The sequence below is a fragment of the Mus caroli genome, unplaced genomic scaffold (assembly GCF_978045245.1).
Source record: "Mus caroli unplaced genomic scaffold, Mus_caroli_1 scaffold_17, whole genome shotgun sequence".
Classification (NCBI taxonomy): domain Eukaryota; kingdom Metazoa; phylum Chordata; class Mammalia; order Rodentia; family Muridae; genus Mus; species Mus caroli.
The window spans coordinates 34,356,991-34,377,500 of record NW_028227272.1 but is presented as its reverse complement, the minus strand read 5'-3'; the positions used below and the strand labels follow the sequence as shown (position 1 = coordinate 34,377,500).

The window sequence follows — 20,510 nt, the reverse complement described above, 5'->3', positions numbered from 1 at the left end:
CATGGGCAAAAATGTTTAGTCATCATTCAATTCAATCATTATTTCATCTAGGCTTTTTAAGTTTCTTTACTTTCAAAGGTAATTATTTTCCTATTCTAAAAAGGTTTTTATACGTTTACACTTAAATTTATAATTCACTTAAAGTTGTTTTTGTTTCACACATGGGTTATAGGTCAAGATTTATTTTTAACCTATGAATGCCTTAGGAAGCCTTGACATCTTGCCATTTTTTATTAGGTATTTTCTTCATTTACATTTCCAATGCTATCCCAAAAGTCCCCCATACCCTTCCCCCACTCCCCTACCACCGACTCCCACTTCTTGGCCCTGGTGGTCCCCTGTACTGGGGTATATAAAGTTTGCAAGTCCAATGGGCCTCTCTTTCCAGTGATGGCCGACTAGGCCATCCTTTGATACATATGCAGCTAGAGTCAAGAGCTCTGGGGTACTGGTTAGTTCATAATGTTGTTCCACCTATAGGGCTGCAGATCCCTTTAACTCCTTGGGTACTTTCTCTAGCTCCTCCACTGGGGCCCTGTGATCCATCCACTGACTGTGAGCATCCACTTCTGTGTTTGCTAGGCCCCGGCATAGCCTCACAAGAGACAGCTGGGTCCTTTCAGTAAAATCTTGCTAGTGTATGCAATGGTGTCACCATTTGGAGGCTGATTATGGGATGGATCCCCAGGTATGGCAGTCTCTAGATGGTCCATCCTTTTGTCTCAGATCAAAACTTAGTCTCTGTAACTCCTTCCATGGGTGTTTTGTTCCCAATTCTAAGAAGGGGCAAAGGGTCCACACTTTGGTCTTCGTTCTTCTTGAGTTTCATGTGTTTTGCAGATTGTACCTTGTATCTTGGGTATTCTAAGTTTCTGGGCTAATATCCAATTATCAGTGAGTACATATCATGTGAGTTCTTTTGTGATTGGTTTACCTCACTCAGGATGATGCCCTCCAGGTCCATCAATTTACCTAGGAATTTCATAAATTAATTGTTTTTAATAGTTGAGTAGTACTCCATTGTGTTAATGTACCACAATTTCTGTATCCATTCCTCTATTGAGGGACATCTGGGTTCTTTCCAGCTTCTGGCTTTTATAAATAAGGCTGCTATGAACATAGTGGAGCATGTGTCCTTTTAACAAGTTGGAAAATCTTTTGGATATATGCCCAGGAGAGGTATTGCGTGATCCTCCCGTAGAACTATGTCCAATTTTCTGAGGAACCACCAGACTGATTTCCAGAGTGGTTGTACAAGCTTGCAGTCCCACCAACAATGGAGGAGTGTTCCTCTTTCTCCAAATTCTCACCAGCATCTGCTGTCAGTTGAGTTTTTGATCTTAGCCATTCTGACTGGTGTGAGGTGGAATCTCAGGGTTGTTTTGATTTGCATTTCCCTGATGATTAAGGATGCTGGGCATTTTTTCAGGTGCTTCTCAGCCATACCGTATTCCTCAGGTGAGAATTTTTTGTTTAGCTCTGAGCCCCATTTTTTAATGGGGTTATTTGATTTTCTGGATTCCACCTTCTTGAGTTCTTTACATATATTGGATATTAGTGTCCTATCTGATTTAGGATAGGTAAAGATCCTTTCCCAATCTGTTGGTGGCCTTTTTGTCTTATTGACGGTGTCTTTTGCCTTGCAGAAGCTTTGCAATTTTATGAGGTCCCATTTGTCTATTCTCGATCTTACAGCATAAGCCATTGCTGTTCTATTCAGGAATTTTTCCCTGTGCCTATATCTTCAAGGCTTTTCCCCACTTTCTCCTCTATAAATTTCACTGTCTCTGGTTTTATGTGGAGTTCCTTAATCCACTTAGATTTGACCTTAGTACAAGGAGATAGGAATGGATCAATTTGCATTCTTCTACATGATAACCGCCAGTTGTGCCAGCACCATTAGTTGAAAATGCTGTCTTTCTTCCACTGGATGGTTTTAGCTCCCTTGTCAAAGATCAAGTGACTAGAGGTGTGTGGGTTCATTTCTGGGTCTTCAATTCTATTCCATTGGTCTACTTGTCTGTCACTATACCAGTACCATGCAGTTTTTGTTTTTTTGTTTTTTTTTATCACAATTGCTCTGTAGTACAGCTTTAGGTTGGGCATGGTGATACCACCAGAGGTTCTTTTATCCTTGAGAAGAGTTTTTGCTATCCTAGATTTTTTGTTATTCCAGATGAATTTGCAGATTGCCCTTTCTAATTCATTGAAGAATTGAGTTGGAATTTTGATGGGAATTGCATTGAATCTGTAGATTGCTTTTGGGAAGATAGCCATTTTCACTATATTGATCTTACCAATCCATGAGCATGGGAGATCTTTCCATCTTCTGAGATCTTTAATTTCTTTCTTCAGAGACTTGAAGTTCTTATCATACAGATCTTTCACTTCCTTAGTTAGAGTCAAGGTATTTTATATTATTTGTGACTATTGAGAAGGGTGTTGTTTCCCTAATTTCTTTCTCAGCCTGTTTATCCTTTGTGTAGAGAAAGGCCATTGACTTGTTTGAGTTAATTTTATATCCAGCTACTTCACTGAAGCTGTTTATCAGGTTTAGGAGTTCTCTGGTGGAATTTTTAAGATCACTTATATATACTATCATATCATCTGCAAATAGTGATATTTTGACTTCTTCCTTTCCAGTTTATATCCCCTTGATCTCCTTTTGTTGTCTAATTGCTCTGGCTAGGACTTCAAATACTATGTTGAATAGGTATGGAGAAAGTGGACAGCCTTGTCTAGTCCCTGATTTTAGTGGGATTGTTTCCAGCTTCTCACCATTTACTTTGATGGTGACTATTGGTTTGCTGTAGATTGTTTTTAACATGTTTAGGCCTTGAATTCCTGATCTTTCCAAGAATTTATCATGAATGGGTGTTGGATTTTGTCAAATGCTTTCTCTAACAAGATGATCATGTGGTTTTTGTCTTTGAGTTTGTTTATATAGTGGATTATGTTGATGGATTGTCATATATTAAACCATCCCTACTTCCCTGGAATGAAACCTAATTGGTCAGGATGGATGATTGTTTTGATGTGTTTTTGGATTCGGTTAGGGAGAATTTTATTGAGTATTTTTGCATTGATATTCATAAGGGAAATTGGTCTGAAGTTGTCTATCTTTGTTGGGTCATTCTGTGGTTTAGGTATCAGAGTAATTGTGGCTTCATAGAATGAGTTGGGTAGAGTACCTTCTGCTTCTATTTTGTGGAATATTTTGTGCAGAACTAGAATTAGATCTTCTTTGAAGGTCTGATAGAACTCTGCACTAAAGCCATCTGGTCCTGGGCTTTTTTTTTTTTTTTTTTTTAGTTGGGAGACTATTAATGACTGTTTATATTTCTTTAGGGGATATAGGACTGTTTAGATCATTAACTTGATCTTGATTTAACTTTGGTACCTGGTATCTGTCTAGAAATTTGTCCATTTCATCCAGGTTCTCCAGTTTTGTTGCGTATAGCCTTTTGTAGAAGGATCTGATGGTGTTTTGGATTTCTTCAGGATCTGTTGTTATGTCTCCCTTTTCATTTCTGATTCTGTTAATTAGGATGCTGTCCCTGTGCCCTCTAGTGAGTCTGGCTAAGGGTTTATCTATCTTGTTGATTTTTCTCAAAGAACCAGCTCCACGTTGGTTGATTCTTGTTTCCACTTGGTTGATTTCGCCCCTGAGTTTGATTATTTCCTGCCATCTACCCCTCTTGGGTGAATTTGCTTCCTTTTGTTCTAGAGCTTTTAGGTGTGTTGTCAAGCTGCTAGTGTGTGCTCTCTCTACTTTCTTTTGGAGGAACTCAGAGCTATGAGTTTTCCTCTTAGAAATGCTTTCATTGTGTCCCATAGGTTTGGGTATGTTGTGGCTTCTTTTTCATTAAACTCTAAAAAGTCTTTAATTTCTTTCTTTATTCCTTCCTTGACCAAGGTATCATTGAGAAGAGTGTTGTTCAGTTTCCACGTGAATGTTGGCTTTCTATTATTTATGTTGTTATTGAAGATCAGCCTCAGTCCATGGTGATCTGATAGGATGCATGGGACAATTTCAATATTTTTGTATCTGTTGAGGCCTGTTTTGTCGCCAACTATATGGTCAATTTTGGAGAAGGTACCATGAGGTGCTAAGAAGAAGGTATATCCTTTTGTTTTAGGATAAAATGTTCTATAGATTTCTGTTAAATCCATTTGTTTCATAACTTCTGTTAGTTTCACTGTGTCCCTGTTTAGTTTCTGTTTACATGAATTGTCCATTGATGAAAGTGGCGTGTTGAAGTCTCCCACTATTATTGTGTGAGGTGCAATGTGTGCTTTGAGCTTTACTAAAGTTTCTTTAATGAATGTTGCTGCCCTTGCATTTGGAGCATAGATATTCAGAATTGAGAGTCCCTCTTGGAAGATTTTACCTTTGATGAGTATGAAGTGCCCCTCCTTGTCTTTTTTGATAATTTTGGGTTGGAAGTCGATTTTATTAGATATTAGAATGGCTACTCCAGCTTGTTTCTTCAGACCATTTGCTTGGAAAATTGTTTTCCAGCATTTCATTCTGAGGTATTGTCTGGTTTTTTTTCCCTGAGTTGGGTTTCCTGTAAGCAACAAAATGTTGGGTCCTGTTTGTGTAGCCAATCTGTTAGTCTATGTCTTTTTATTGGGGAATTGAGTCCATTGATATTAAGAGATATTAAGGAAAAGTAATTGTTGCTTCCTATTATTTTTGTTGTTAGAGTTGGCTTTCTGTTCTTGTGGCTGTCTTCTTTTAGGTTTGTTGAGGGATTACCTTCTTGCTTTTTCTAGGATGTTGTTTCCATCCTTGTGTTGTTTTTTTTTTTTTTTTTTCTGTTATTATCCTTTGAAGGGCTGGATTCTTGGAGAGATAATGTGTGAATTTGGTTTTGTCGTGGAATACTTTGGTTTCTCCATCTCTGGTAATTGAGAGTTTGGCCGGGTATAGTAGCCTGGGCTGGAATTTGTGTTCTCTTAGTGTCTGTATAACATCTGTCCAGGCTCTTCTTGCTTTCATAGTCTCTGGTGAAAAATCTGGTGTAATTCTGATAGGTTTGCCTTTATATGTTACTTGACCTTTTTCCCTTACTGCTTTTAGTATTCTATCTTTATTTAGTGCATTTGTTGTTCTGATTATTATGTGTCGGGAGGAATTTCTTTTCTGGTCCAGTCTATTTGGAGTTCTGTAGGCTTCTTGTATGTTCATGGACATCTCTTTCTTTAGGTTTGGGAAGTTTTCTTCTATAATTTTGTTGAAGATATTTGCCAGTCCTTTGAGTTGAAAATCTTCATTCTCATCTACTCCTATTATTCATAGGTTTGGTCTTCTCATTGTGTCCTGTATTTCCTGGAAGTTTTGAGTTAGAATCTTTTTGCATTTTGCATTGTCTTTCATTATTATGCTGATGTTCTCTATGGAGTCTTCTGCACCTGAGATTCTCTCTTCCATCTCTTGTATTCTGTTGCTGATGCTCACATCTATGGTTCCATATTTCTTTCCTAGGGTTTCTATCTCCAGTGTTGCTCCCTTCAGGTTTTCTTTATTGTGTCTACTTCCCTTTTTAGGTCTAGTGTTGTTTTGTTCATTTCCATCACCTGTTTGGATTTTTTTTTTTGGACTTCTACCTGTTTGGCTGTGTTTTCCTGTTTTTCTTTAAGGACTTGTAACTCTTTAGCAGTGTTCTCCTGTATTTCTTTAAGTGAGTTATTAAAGTCCTTCTGATGTCCAATACCATCATCATGAGATATGCTTTTAAATCTGGGTCTAGCTTTTCGGGTGTGTTGGGGTGCCCAGGACTGGGTGAGGTGGGAGTGCTGCATTCTGATGATGGTGAGTTGTCTTGGTTTCTGTTAGTAAGATTCTTATGTTTGCCTTCTGCCATCTGGTAATCTCTGGAGTTAGTTGTTATAGTTGTCTCTGGTTAGAGATTGTTCCTCTCATGATTCTGTTAGCCTCTATCAGCAGACCTGGGAGACTAACTCTCTCCTCTGAGTTTCAGTGGTCAGAACACTCTCTGCAGGCAAGCTCTCCTCTTACAGTGAATGTGCACAGGTATCTGGTGTTCAGACCTGCCTCCTGGCAGAAGACGATGGCCCGAAACAGGACCTGTCCCAGAAGCTGTTAGCTTCTGTAGTCCACACTCTCACCTGTGCAGACTAGTCTCAGAGGGATCCAGGAACCAAGATGGCTCCATCAGGTGCTTCAGGAAAGCCCTCCCAGGCAGGGCAGACACCTCTCCTCTGGCAGGGAAGGTGCCCAGATGTCTGGAGCCCAAAACGGGGTCTTCCTCAGAAGCTGTCCTCTAAGGACCTTGGTGGTGTCCGCTGACTCTGCGCCCAGGTGACCCGGTGCTGGCACCAACCGGAAGGCATCCTTGCCATTTGTGGGTCTTATAATTGGTTCACACAATATGTCTCTCACTTTGTTTAGATCTTTTTAAAAAAATTCTTTCATCAGTGCTTTGTAATTTTGGTGTATGGGCTCTATCCATGTTATAACATCCCTATAAATAAGAATATAAAGCATGAATAGTACTTAAATATTTTATGTGGGACTCTGGAAAGATGGCCTAGTGGTCAATAGTAGTTGGTGTTCTTTCGGAGGACCCTGGGTCAGTGTCCAACACCCAGAACTCAGAACTTTAATATCAGTTCAGAAAGATTTGACATCCTTTTTTAATGATCTTTACAGGCACTGCATACATGTGGCATATAGACACACATGTAGACAAAACACCTGCATGTATAAAATGAATAAATCTTAATATAAAAATTATTTTTGTATATATACACTGCTACCATATAGAATACAATTAAGTTTCATTGGTGTTTTTGAAATATACATTTTGCTAAGCTCATCGAATTGTTTTAAATTCTGATGGCTGTATGTACTATGTAGGACCTATTGATAGGATGAGGACTGTGCTCCAAATGGTCTGTACTTGATTAAATGCTCTGCTCTCACCATCTGGATTCTCTATCTTACCTTTTTAAAAAATGTTTTTATTAGGTATTTTCCTCATGTACATTTCCAATGCTATCCCAAAAGTCCCCTATACCCTCCCCTCCACTCCCCTACCCACCCATTCCCACTTTTTGGCCCTGGTGTTCCCCTGTACTGGGGTATATAAAGTTTGCAAGTCCAATGGGCCTCTCTTTCCAGTGATGGCCGACTAGGCCATCCTTTGATACATATGCAGCTAGAGTCAAGAGCTCCAGGGTACTGGTTAGTTCATAATGTTGTTCCACCTATAGGGTTACAGATCCCTTTAGCTCCTTGGGTACTTTCTCTAGCTCCTCCATTGGGGGCCCTGTGATCCATTCAATAGCTGACTGTGAGCATCCTTTGAACTTGAGTTCTCTGTATGGCTCTAATGGAACTGGTAGCATCTATGAACAGAGGCAACACATCCTCTGCTATTCCTGGACACACCATTCTCACTAGTACCTTTTCAGTGTTTTATCATCTATCTTCCAAAAATTAACCTTGTGTTTGGGGACCAGGCTTGGAAATACCTACGACTTTTTAAATGTTCTGCTTTCACTATCTTAGAAATTTTAAAATAATTTTTTCTTTGCATTTCACTTTTGCAAACCTAGTATAATTCTGTGTTTTGCTATTTTTCACATATAGTGTTCTAATATCTGTGATTCTAAGATAATCATAGTGTTTTTCTTTTTTCCTGTGTTTATTTTTGAAGTTCTTTTAAAAAGTTTATTCACTTTACATCCCACTCACTGTCCCTCCTCCTTGTGGGGTACCCTTCCACAATCTTTCCCCCTTCTCCTTCTCCTCTGAGTAAGTGGAGGCCCACTCTGGGTATCCTCTCACCCTGGCATATTAAGTCTCTGTGGGGCTAGGCACATACTCTCACACTGAGGTCAGACAAGGCAGACTAGCTATAAGAACATATCCCACATACAGGCAACTGCTTTTGGTATAGCCCCTGCTCCAGTTGTTTAGGACCCACATGAAGACCAAAATGTACTTCTGCTACATATATGGGGGGAGGTCTAGGTCCAGCCCATGTATGCTTTTTTGTTGGTGGTTCAGTCTCTGAGAGCCTCAAGGGTCTAGGTTAGTTGACTGTGTTAGTCTTCCTATGTAATTCCTATCTCCTTTGGGGCTGCAATCCTTCCCCCTATTCTTCTGTAAGAGTGCCCAAACTCTATCCACTTTTTGGCTGTGGGTCTCTGCATCCTTCTGAGTCAGCTGCTGGGTGGAGCCTATCAGAGGACAGCCATGCTGCGCTTCTGTCTGCAAACTTAACACAATATTGTTAATTGTGTCAGGGATTGATACTTGCCCATGGGATGGGTCTTAAGTTGGGCCAGTTATTGTTTGGCCATTCCCTTGTCTCTGTTCCATCCTTCATATCTGTATTTCTTGTAGACAGCATAAATTTGGGGTTGAAAGTTTTGTGGGTGGGTTGGTGTCCCTATTGCTCCACAGGGATTCCTACCTGGCTACAGGAGGTGGCCTCCTCACTGTTGTGAGCTACCCCTATTGATTCATGGGAGCCTCCCCTAACACAGGTCTCTTTCAAGTCCTTGAGATGCACCCCACCTCCCTACCCCAGTCAATTACAGAGTTCCATTCATTTTCATGGCCATCTGGCCATCTCAACTGTCTCTCCCCATACCTGATCTTGAGCCCTCCCCATTCCCTTCCCATCCCTTTCCCACACATTTCCCTCCCTCTGTCTGCCTCCTATGACTATTTTATTCATGTTTATTTTTCAACAAGCACAAGGCAATGTATCAGATCTGCAATAGAGGAAGCAAGCAGCCCTGAAGGGCCTGTGTTGGCAAGCTTTATGTCAGTTTGACCCAAGCTAGAATCATTTGGAAAGGACTCTCAGTAGAGAAAATGCCTCCTTAAGATCAGGCTGAAGGCAGGCACACAGTGCATTTTCTTAATTAGTGATTGATGTGGGAGGGAACAACCCATTGTGGGTATGGGCACCCATGGGCTTCTGGTCCTGGATTCTATAAGAAAGCAGGCTGAACAAGCAATGAAGTATAAGCCAGTGAGCAGTGCAAATTCATGACCTCTACATAAGTTCCTGCCTCCAAGTTCCTCTCTTGATTTCTTGTTCTGACTACCTGGGTGATGAACTTATGATAAGTTATGCATATCATTTTTAAAAAATCTGAACCTGCTGGTATACAAACTGCAAATGAGTATTAATTTATTTTGAAACATAAACATTCTCCCCCACCACCCTTTTCTCCCCTTCTCTTCTCTTTTTCTATCTCTTTCTCTTTCCCTGAAGACCATAGAATCTCTGTATCACCTCTTTTTAAATATAATATCATGTCTAAAAAATATTTTTTAAAGATTTATTTATTTATTTATTATATGTAAATGCTTTGTAGCTGTCTTCAGACACCCCAGAAGAGGGCATCAGATCTCATTACAGATGGTTGTGAGCCACCATGTGGTTGCTGGGATTTGAACTCAGGGCCTACCGAAGAGGAGTCAGTGCTCTTCACTGCTAAGCCATCTCTCCAGCCTCCAGTCTAAAAATATTTTTATCAGTTATTTTTCTCATGCCCATGACAAAACATCTGGCACAAAGCAACTTATGGAAGGAAGGGTTTATTTTGACTTTGGATTTGAAGGTTCAGTCCATCATAGTGGGGAAAGCATGGCAGCAGGAGCATGAGAGAGCTGGTCTTTTGTTTCCACAGTCAAGAAACAGAGATAAATGCTGGTGCTTAGCCTTCTTTCTTTCTTCCTTCCTTCCTTCCTTCCTTCCTTCCTTCCTTCCTTCCTTCCTTCCTTCCTTCCTTCCTTCCTTCCTTCCTTTCTCTTTCTTTCTTTCTTTCTTTCTTTCTTTCTTTCTTTCTTTCTTTCTTTCTTTCTTTCTCTCTCTCTCTCTCTCTCTCTCTCTCTCTCTCTCTCTCTCTCTCTCTCTCTCTCTTTCTTTCTTTCTTTCTTTCTTTCTTTCTTTCTTTCTTCCTTTTGATTCAGTCTGGGACCCAGGTCCATGGAATAATACCACCCACATTCAGGGTAGGTCTTCCCTCCTTAGTTAAACCTCTCTGGAAATGCCATCATCGACACTTCCAGAGGCATATTGTCTAGATGAGTTAAATCCAGTTAAGCTAACTGTGAAGATGACAGGTTAGCTCATAAATTTAACCCATTTTAGAAGAACTAGTCTTTTAATTCTAGCTCAAATATGAGTTTGTTTTGTAACGTCTTTATACACTATTCCCAACTGTATGTTCTGTAGCTATAGAAGATATGCAGTCTCTCTTCTAAAAGATTTTTCAAACTACCAGTTAATAACATTGTTCCTTGCTTTGATAGCACTACTAACCCTAGCATACTTGCATGCTATGATTTTCAAATATTTTTCTAATCCAGGAACCATTTCCTAGATGTAAACTCTAGTTGATCAATAATGCTTAAACGTATAGCATGTACATTTATGAACAAATGGAAATATCATATAATACATGGACACCATGAATGAATATATAATAATTAATGTGTAATTTTGATTATAGGGTGGAATTATTGATTGTTATTGAACTTAAGGGCCAGCCAAACTCATTTTTTTAATTTGAGCCTTTGTTAAACCTTCTTTCCATTACTATATATGTACTAGTTGATGCTTTTCAGAACTAAAATTCAGAATATCCTTAATATAATATTTATTATATAAATTTTCACTCCGTGGTACCAACATGTATAATTATATGTCAACTGAATAATTAAACACCTGATATCTTTCTCACAGTAGACAAGAAAATGATCAACTGAAACTTTTTCCCTTCTGATAACTGCTTTTACTTAATATGATGTAATGAATTAACAATTTTTAAATTTGAGTAAGAAACCACAGAGAATGTAATCCTTAGTGAGTATAATATAAAATCCTCACCTTATAACTGACCTCTGTCAATAAAAAGTTACAAGTCATTAGGCTACTAATTGTTTTTAGAATAGGTAAAAATCAACTAACAGAGCTTAACATGATAACCAAACTCTATAACCCAAACTTCAAGACTCTAGACAGTAAGATTGCTGTGAGTTTGAGGTCAACCTTGGATATATTTGGAACCCATATTTTAGATGACCTAAAGAAGAAAAAAAATCGAGTAATAATCTATAAAACATTGTAATTTAAAATGCAATGAGGAAGTATTAGGATAGGCTGTGTATCTGATTTGATTTTATTTGTATATATGAAATAAAATAATACAACTATCATTTAGTTTTTCTAAATATTTTCTTAAATTTTAAGTTTCCAAAGGGTACAGATACACTGTATAAGTTTTGAATCTCCAACATCTAGACAGGTACATTTTAACCATAAAGTGTTTATTCTGTTAATCTTATATGTGCTAGGCATTATTTCTAGTGTATTTTGGCAATGTAAATTGAGAATGCATAATATTACATGAAACATTTTGATCATATGTATTTCTTGCTTGTTCCAAGTAATAATATATTGAAAAAATAGCATAAACAGGCTATGGTTTCCATAAAAAGTTAACCATTTAAGGAAGTTTCTGTTATAATTTCAGCAAATTTGTATGAAACTACATAGCCAAATAAAATAGAAAAATTAATGTTTAGATTCCATGTAGTGGCATGCATAGCTAATGTGGTCCATGCCTCATTCTAGGCATAAGACTATGTTGCTGCAGCACAGTTCTCCTTTTTAATGTGTGTGCTTTCTGTGGCTATTTTTGTACTACTGTATAAAAGTTGTGAAGCTGTAAGACAAACTGTGTGGTATTTAAAGCTCAAAATATTTGCTGTATTTTAGTACTTCACAGAACAAGTTTAATGTCTCTAAGTGGTAAGTTACCTAATAGTTGCAGAAATTTAATTTAGTTTGAGTTATGTTAGATGGTTCCCCAAATAATGGCAAGTGATTGAGTAAGGCTTTTATTGACACATTAGTTGACTGATAGTTCATTAAGACTATGAATAAAATTTAATTGAATATTAATTCATTTTTAATTTGGTCTTTTGTATAATAGTTCTAGATGGTATAGTTTATTTTAAATCAACTATGCCATGAGGTTGTTATACTTAAGGGACATTTTCTATTTTCTTTTCTTTTATGGGTTAAATGTTCCACTAAAGTTTCTGCCTATCAGCATTTTGGCACATAAGACTACAGGACTCACAGGGATGCTATCTCCTTCTTTACTGACTTGTTTTTAAAATTCTTGTCATTTTCTTCCTCAGTATTCTTCTCCCTTCCCCCCCTTTCGTAATTTCATTTTTAACTAGTTTTAGGGAACCACATAGCCACATCCCTTCTATCATAACAGTAATTTAAGCTCCTAACTTGAAATTTGAAGAGTAAGAAGTAATCAACCACAGAAAAATGCCTATTCCCTCCTGTTCTGTAGATTGTCTGATAAAACTTGCCTTGTAAAGTCTGAGCATGGCTAAGACTCACCTGGTATTTCATTCATAAAGTGCAGTTTGTGGTTTAGAAAGTCTGAAGTGAAGCCTTAGTGTTTGGGTTTGAGATAAGTTTGTAGCTAGTATTGATGCTGATGGTGAATGGACCTTTACTTAAGAAGCAAAGACTGATGCTTTTAAAAATATGAAGAAAAAAAATCAGTTTCTTAAGCACCATTCATACCTAATGAATCACCATTTCTGTGGCTATAATCTTAGAACATGCATTAAAATTAGGTGTTTATTACCCTAAAGATTTAAAATATTGGTATATATTAGTGGATGTGCATCAAGAGCATTCCCAAACAACTTTAAAACAATATTAGTAGATATTATCTCCAAAACATTTGAAACCATCTCTGATGTTTTGTTGTTTGCACATGCAGTTGATTATTCACTGTATCTAAGTTAGATAGTGCAATTATAAATATTCTTTATGAGGCTAAGATCTAAGTTGGATTAACAAAGTCATTCTGCCTGAGACTCAAGAATTTACTAGCAGCTACACGAGAAATAACTCCCAATAAGCTATATTAGAATTCATTGCAAAGAAGACCTTCTAAGCCAAACTCTCCCAATGAATTTCTTTTGTTATTTATTTATTTATTTATTTATTTATTTATTTATTTATTTATTTATTTATTTATTGAGACAGAGTCTCTCTACATAGCTAGGCTGGCTGGACTCCAACTCATGAAAATCTGCCTGCCTCTATCTTCCAACTGCTGTGATGAATAGCATTCAACACTATGCTTGGCCCCACAGAATCTCTTATAGAACAACTGCAATGATTTTCTTTTAAAAATACTTTTTGCTTGCTGATGGAGCCTCGCAGCCACCTCCCTCCCGCCACACTCTTCAAGGACCAATCATGGGGCAGGTGCTCATTTCCTGGCTGGGGCAGAGCAGGTGAAAGCAAGAGACTTCAGCGGAGTGGGCAGCCTGCAACTCCAATAAAGGCCTTATTTTTCTTGTAAAAAAAATACTTTTTGCTTATGAGTTATGACAATGTTTCTTTTTAAAAAATATTTCTATTTACATCCCAAATGTTGCTCCCCTTCAAGCCACCCCCCCCCCAGAGTTCTTCACAACATCTTCCCTCCCCTTTGCCTCTGAGATGATGCTCCACCCCTCACCTCACCCCACCCTGAGCACCCTGGGGCCTTAAGTCTCTACAGGATTAGGCACATCCTTTTCCCACTGAGGCCAGACAAGTCATATGTGCCAGGGGCCTTGGAATAGCCCATGTGTGCTCTTGGTTGACAGATTAGTCTCTGGGAGCTCCCAAGCATCTGAGTTAGTTAACACTGTTGGTCTTCCTATGGAATTGCCATCCCCTTCAGCTCCTTCAATCCTTCCCCTAACTCTTCCATAGGGGTCCCCAACCTCAGTTCAATGGTTGGCTGTAAGTATCTGCATCAGTCTCAGTCAGCTGCTGGTAGAGCCACTCAGAGGGCAGTTATGCTTGGCTCCTGTCTATAAGCACAACATAACATCAATAATAGTGGCATTGTTTGATGCCCACCCATAGAATGGATTCCAAGTTGAGCTGGGCACTGGATGGCCTTTCTTTCAGTCTCTGCTCCATTTTTGTCCCTCCATTTCCTTTAGACAGGAAAAATTCTGGGTCAAGAATTTTGAAGAATGGGTGGCCCCATGTCTCAAATGGGGCCCATGTCTGGAGATATTCTCTTTAGGTTTCATCTCTCCACTGTTGAGCATTTTGGCTAAGGTCATCTCCATTGGGTCCTGGGAACCTTTCATATCCCTGGTGTCCTGAGACTTTCTAGAGGTTCCCCCCACCCCCAACCACAGTAGCTGTATACTTCCATGTATTCTGGCCCACTGGGCTTCTCTCCTGTCTTACCCCATATCCGATTCTGCTCCCCCTTTTCCTTCCCCTTCCCCTCTCCCACTCAGGTCTCTCCCTCCCTCTGCCTCCCATAATTATTTTCTTCCCTCTTCTAAGAGGAATTAAAGCATCTTTACTTGGGCCTTCCTTCTTGTTCAACTTATGGTCTGTGGGGTATATGATGGGTATCCTGTATTTTTGGCTTTTATCCACTTATCAGTGAGTACATACCATGCATGACTTTTTGGGTCTGTACTACCTCACTCAGGATGATATTTTCTAGTTCCTTCCATTTGCTTGCAAAATTCATGATGCCCTCATTTTTAATAGCTGAATACTACATTCCATTGTGTAAATGAACCACATTTTCTATACCCATTCTTCAGTTAAGGGACATCTAGGTTGCTTCTAGTTTCTTCCTATTACAAATAAGGCTGCTATAAGCATATTGCAGCTCCTGTCCTTTGGTATAATGGAGCATCTTTTGGGTATATGCCCAGGAGTGTTATATCTGGGTCTTCAGGTAGAATTATTTCCAGTTTTCTGAGAAACTGCCAGATTGATTTCCAGAGTGGTTGTACCAGCCTGAAATCCCACCAACAATGGAGGAGTGTTCCTCTTTCTCCACATCCTCGCTAGCATCTGCTGTCACTTGAATTTTTTAATCTTAGCCATTCTAATTGGTGTAAGATGGAATTTCAGGGTCATTTTGATTTACATTTCCCAGATGACTAAGGATGTTGAACATTTTTCAATTATATCTTGGCCATTTGAGATTCCTTTGTTGAGAATGCTCTGTTTAGCTCTATACCCCATTTTTTTTTCAGTGTATCTGTGAAGGTTGTTGTTTTCCTAATTTCTTTCTTAGCCCATTTATCATTTGTATAAAGGATGACTACTATTTTTTTTTAGTTAATTTTATGTCCAGACACTTTGCTGAAGTTATTTATCAGCTGTAGGAGTTCTCCAGTCTGTAGGAATTGGGGGGGTGGTGGCTTATGTATACTATCATACCATCCGCAAATAGCAATTCCTTGATTTCTTCCTTTCCAATTTGTATCCCCTTGATCTCCTTTTGTTCTCTAATTGCTCTGGCTAGAACTTCAAGTACTATATTGAATAGATAGGGAGAGAATTGGCAGCCTATGACAATGTTTCTTAAACAGAAGTCTGTGGACATGGTCTGGGTTGTGATTTTCAAGTAACCTTTACTTGAAATGTTTTAAATTTTATATTTAATTAATACTAACGTTGTAAAGGATCTGTCTAGAAATGCTGACTATACAGGCTCACAAAGTTGGACTTGTATTTATAATTATGTTAGCACCAAATAGGTTTATTTTGTTATAGATTAATAACGCATAAAAGGGTACTATTTATGCGTTAGACATTTTGTAACACACAATTACCTCAGGGAGCAAAGGGGTAAAGATTGATTTGGGCTCATGGTTTCAGATGTTTCATCTCAGGGCCACCTGTTTGCAGCATGGTGAGGAAGTACATCACGGCATAACAATGTAGAAGAGCAAAGCAATCCATCCCTTAGAAGCCAGGAAACAGAGAGAGTGCATGCCAGAGAAAAAGGTATTTTTCTCATCTCCCTTTTATTTTGTCCAGACCCCCATGTACAGGACAGTTTCAATGACTTTCAGGACAGGTACTTCCTCTGTAGTTAATAACATCAGGGCCAGAGATATAGCTCAGATATACTATATCTCAGGCCAGAGATATAGTAGAGCACTTACTTAAAAGATATTTATTGCTCAGCACTATTTAAAAAGAATCCAACAATCACAAAAATCATAAAAATATCTATTCGTGGCAAATAGTTATAAAATAAGACATGGTATACTATGAAGCAGAGTTTAAAGTAGTTAAGGACGATAAAAGTGCTGAAAAAATACAAAGAATATATACACCAATCTGAAAGGAACCTATTACCAAACCCATGTCCATATTGTCAATGTCACATAAATTACAAAAAATTCCATATTGAGTCCTAAGTGAGGATCAAGAAGAATTTTTGAAAGTATGTACATTATTTAAGTTTTAAAATTACATATATTGTATATTGACCTTTCATAACCTAATTAAAATGGAACTTTTATTTCCTTAATTTTTTAGACATTAACATACTTGCTTTAGTTTTCTTTATTATTAACTTGTTTTTATCTCTCATTATATATGTATAAGATGATAAGGATGCTGTATGTTATAATACAAGATTTATAACACTCATTCAGTGAAGGTGGAATAGGTGAGTGTATGGAAAGCTAGAAATGTCTTAAAAATTTTGTGATATTCAAAGTGAATAGGGAAACAACATATAACATTTTAGAATTACTTATGTATCAGGTTGTGGTAGTCAAAATAGTTACAAATGAAGACTTAATGAATAAAAATTAAGTTCTGTAAGGTTATCAATTAATTATTATGATTTTCAAGTACACAGAACAAGTAAAATCATATCATTTCCCATATCAGTAAATCACAATGTTCTATTCAAATAAAGTTTGAAAATCTTTTCATTAATTAACTAATTAACTAATTTACACTCCATATTTTATTCCCCCCACCCTGTCCACCCTCCTACTGTTCCACATCCCATATCTCCTCCCCACCCCCTGTCTCCATGTGGATGTCCCCATCCCCCACCCCACCTGACCTCTAAACTCCCTGGGACCTCCAGTCTCTAGAGGGTTAGGTGCATCATCTCTGAATGAACACTGACTGTGAAGTCCTCTGCTGTATGTGTGTTGGGGGCCTCATATCAGCTGGTGTATGCTGCCTATTTGGTGGTCCAGTGTTTGAGAGATCTCAGGGGTCCAGATTGATACTGCTAGTCCTCCTACAGGGTTTCTCTTCTCCTCAGCTTCTTTCAGCCTTCCCTAATTCAACAAACATCAGGGGTCAGCTGCTTCTGTCCATTGGTTGGGTGCAAATATCTGCATCTGACTCTTTCAGCTGCTTATTGGGTCTTCCGAAGTGTGGTCATGTTACGTCCCTTTTTATGAGTGCTCCTTGTGGGTGGGGGGAAGCATCTTCAATAAATGGTGCTGGTCTAACTGGCTGTCTGTATGTAGAAAAATGAAAATAGACCCATATTTGTCACCTTGCACAAAGCTTAAGTCCAAGTGGATCAAGGATGTCAACATAATACCAGATATACTGAATCTAATAGAAGAGAAAGTGGGAAAGAGCCTTGAACTCATTGGCACAGGGAAATTTCCTAAACAGAACACCATTGGCTCATGCTCTAAGATCAAGAATTGATAAATGGGACCTCATGAAACTGGAAAACTTCTGTAAGGCAGAGGACATAGTCAATAAGACAAATCGGCAAGCTATAGATTGGGAAAAAAATTCTTCACTAACCCCACATTCAATAAGGGTGGGTATATTAAGAATGCCAGAACCCTCTGAGCTCGAGTTTCTAGCTGCATATGTAGCAAAAGATGGCCTAGTCGGCCATCATTTGGAGGAGAGGCCCTTGGTCTTGCAAAGATTATATACCCCAATACAGGGGAGTACCGGGCCAGGAAGTGGGAGTGGGTGGGTTAGAGAGCAGGGTAGGGGGAGGGTTTAAGGGACTTTTGGTATAGCATTTGAATTGTAAATGAAGAAATATCTAATAAAAAATATTTCAAAAAAAAAAAGAACGAGGAAATCTTGAGTTTCGCAGGCAAGTGGATGGAACTAGAAAATATTATCCTGAGTGGGGTAACTCAGACCCAAAAGGACTTGCATGGTATGTACTCACTAATACGTGGATATTAGCCTAAAGAAAAAAAAGTACAGAATACCCAAGATACAGTCCACAAAACTCAAAAAGGTCAACAAGCTGAAGTGCCCAAGTGAGGGGACCCTGATCTGGTACTGGGTAAGGGAAAAGGACTGAAGCCCTGAGGGCCAGCAGAAAGAATAGAAACAGGCAACCTTGGGAGATAGGAGGTTGGAGGGACCCTCCAGAATGCACCAGAGACCTGGGAGGTGGAAGACTCTCAAGACTCAAAGGGAAGGACCTTAGATGAAATGCCCGACAGTAGGGAGAGGGGGAACCTCCAGCAGGAAGACAGGGCATCAAATGAAGGAGAGAAAGGCCATTCTGCAATCACAACTCTGACCCATAATTGTTCCTGTCTGAAAGAATTACAGGGAAGGAAATGGAGAGGATCCTGAGGAAAAAAAGATCCAGCAACATGCCCCAATGTGGGATCCAGCTCAACGGGAGGTCCCAAGGCCTGACACTTAATTACTGAGGCTAAAGTTTGAAAATCTTAAACTGTTACTCTAATCTTGGACACCAGTTCAGTGATGGATATTAGATGGGACCTCTGTCAATTTTTCTTTACTTAACCACCATTAAAGAGTTAGTTCACAGGCTAGTTCTAGTTCTGTTAGGATTTTCTTCCTGTCTTCTTTCTGTTCTGTAAGGTCTGTTTACACCTCCTGTCTCAGGTTTCATCACTGAACCTGGCAGTTCTCAAGATTTTACTTGTTAACTGAGGTTGAGGTCACTATGTCATATTGAAATTTTGTCATGTTTGAGGCTCTTAGATTGTTTTCTCTCTCTCTTCCCATGATTCAGATAAGGTGATTATATTACTTCTTTAAAATGAGTTCCTATTTATATTGAAGTTTAAATAGAAAATTGATCATTCATTGCCTAGAAACATGGCCATCAAGTTATTTCCTGTGTAATATTAGTAACTATCCCTTGGAGACAGCCATTCTAGACTTCAATTCTTAATTAAAGATTCCCAGTATCATGTAGGTTACTCATTAATTAGAAAAATCAATTTACTTTGCAGTTTCTTATATCACAGCATGTTTCTAGTGTTTTATAATGTGATATGCTTGATGCTTTCTACAGGATAGATGACATTTGGTTCAGAGAGATAGGATATTGAAACATTCAATATGGCAGGCTGAGAATATGTACTGGAAAGCCTGGTTGTTTACTGTTGACTCTAAACTATAGTGCTCATAAGCTTCACTCTTATGTGTGTTATAAGATAGAATCATGTGAATTTACCATTAACTTTTTAAAAAGTATATCTGTTTGCCTGTCAAAATTTTGTTCAGCTTTTATGATTGATAGTCTACTAGATAATCTTCCAAGTAAACTCTAGGAAATATTTGGTGCAGGAATATGTTCTGGCAAGTGATTATCTGTGAACTTATTGTATCTAGAAGGGGCTTCTGAGATAGTTCAGTAGTTAAGAGCACTGGCTCCTCTTTTAGAGGTTCAGAATTCAATTCTCAACAACCACATGGTGGCTCATGATCATCTATAAAGGGATCTGATGCCCTCTTATGGCCTGCAGATGTATATACAGACTGAGCATTCATACATTTAAAAAAGAGTGTCCAGAAGAGCACAATGAATTCAAATTAGAGAGACTAACTACAATGTTATTAGATGAATCATTGAATTTATTATTTCATATGCAGTAGTCCTCATGGCTCTAGATATTGAACAGGTCTCAGAGCTGGCCAGAAAGCCCATTATGAAGATGAGGATAGAATGCTGAAACTCAAGGAAGTCTTGATATGGTGGCACATGTCTGTAATTCCAGCACTCCTATGTTAAGATGGGAGGATAGAGACAAGAGAAGGGAGCTAGCCTGAAGTATTCAGTACTATAGCAAGTAAGAGAAACGCTGCCTTATGTGAGGTGGGAAGAGTGGACCAGTACCTGAGATTGTCCTCTGACCTCTACATTCGCACACACACACACAGAATAAAGTGATTCTCTGACCTTAACAGTTTTCCTCCTAATATATAATGCCAAGCATCTGACAAACGTACAGATAACTACTACTTCTCCACGAACTCTGAAATTTATGTTCATTATGTACGTAATTTGTCTTTGAAATGATTTTTATTTAAATAAATAAACATTGGAGCTCAGTGAGAAGATACTAAATTTTGTAACTGAACAGGAATGGTTTGTATCATAGTTTTTCCACTTATACTTCTTAGTATAAGTAAGACTTTTTATGATGGACTTTGGCAATTATAAAGCAAATAGTTTAGTTTCATGTATGCATCAATTGACATAAACTTAACATCTATAGAATAGAGGTTTATAAGTTATATTGTATTTTGTCTATGCTATATAAAGCACTTAGAATTATCCCAATGATATTAGACAATTTTAAATTACATTGTAGAATGGTTCCATTCTCAAAGTAGATACCTAGTCACAGTGTTAGAAAGATTCTAAGAACA

The 20,510-nt window shown here is 38.3% G+C and overlaps 1 protein-coding gene across 8 annotated transcripts in view; it reads left to right on the top strand.

The window, feature by feature from the left end:
• Positions 1-20,510, top strand: part of Stxbp5l (syntaxin binding protein 5L) — a 307,493-nt gene that overhangs the window by 87,461 nt on the left and 199,522 nt on the right. The window lies entirely within an intron of this gene.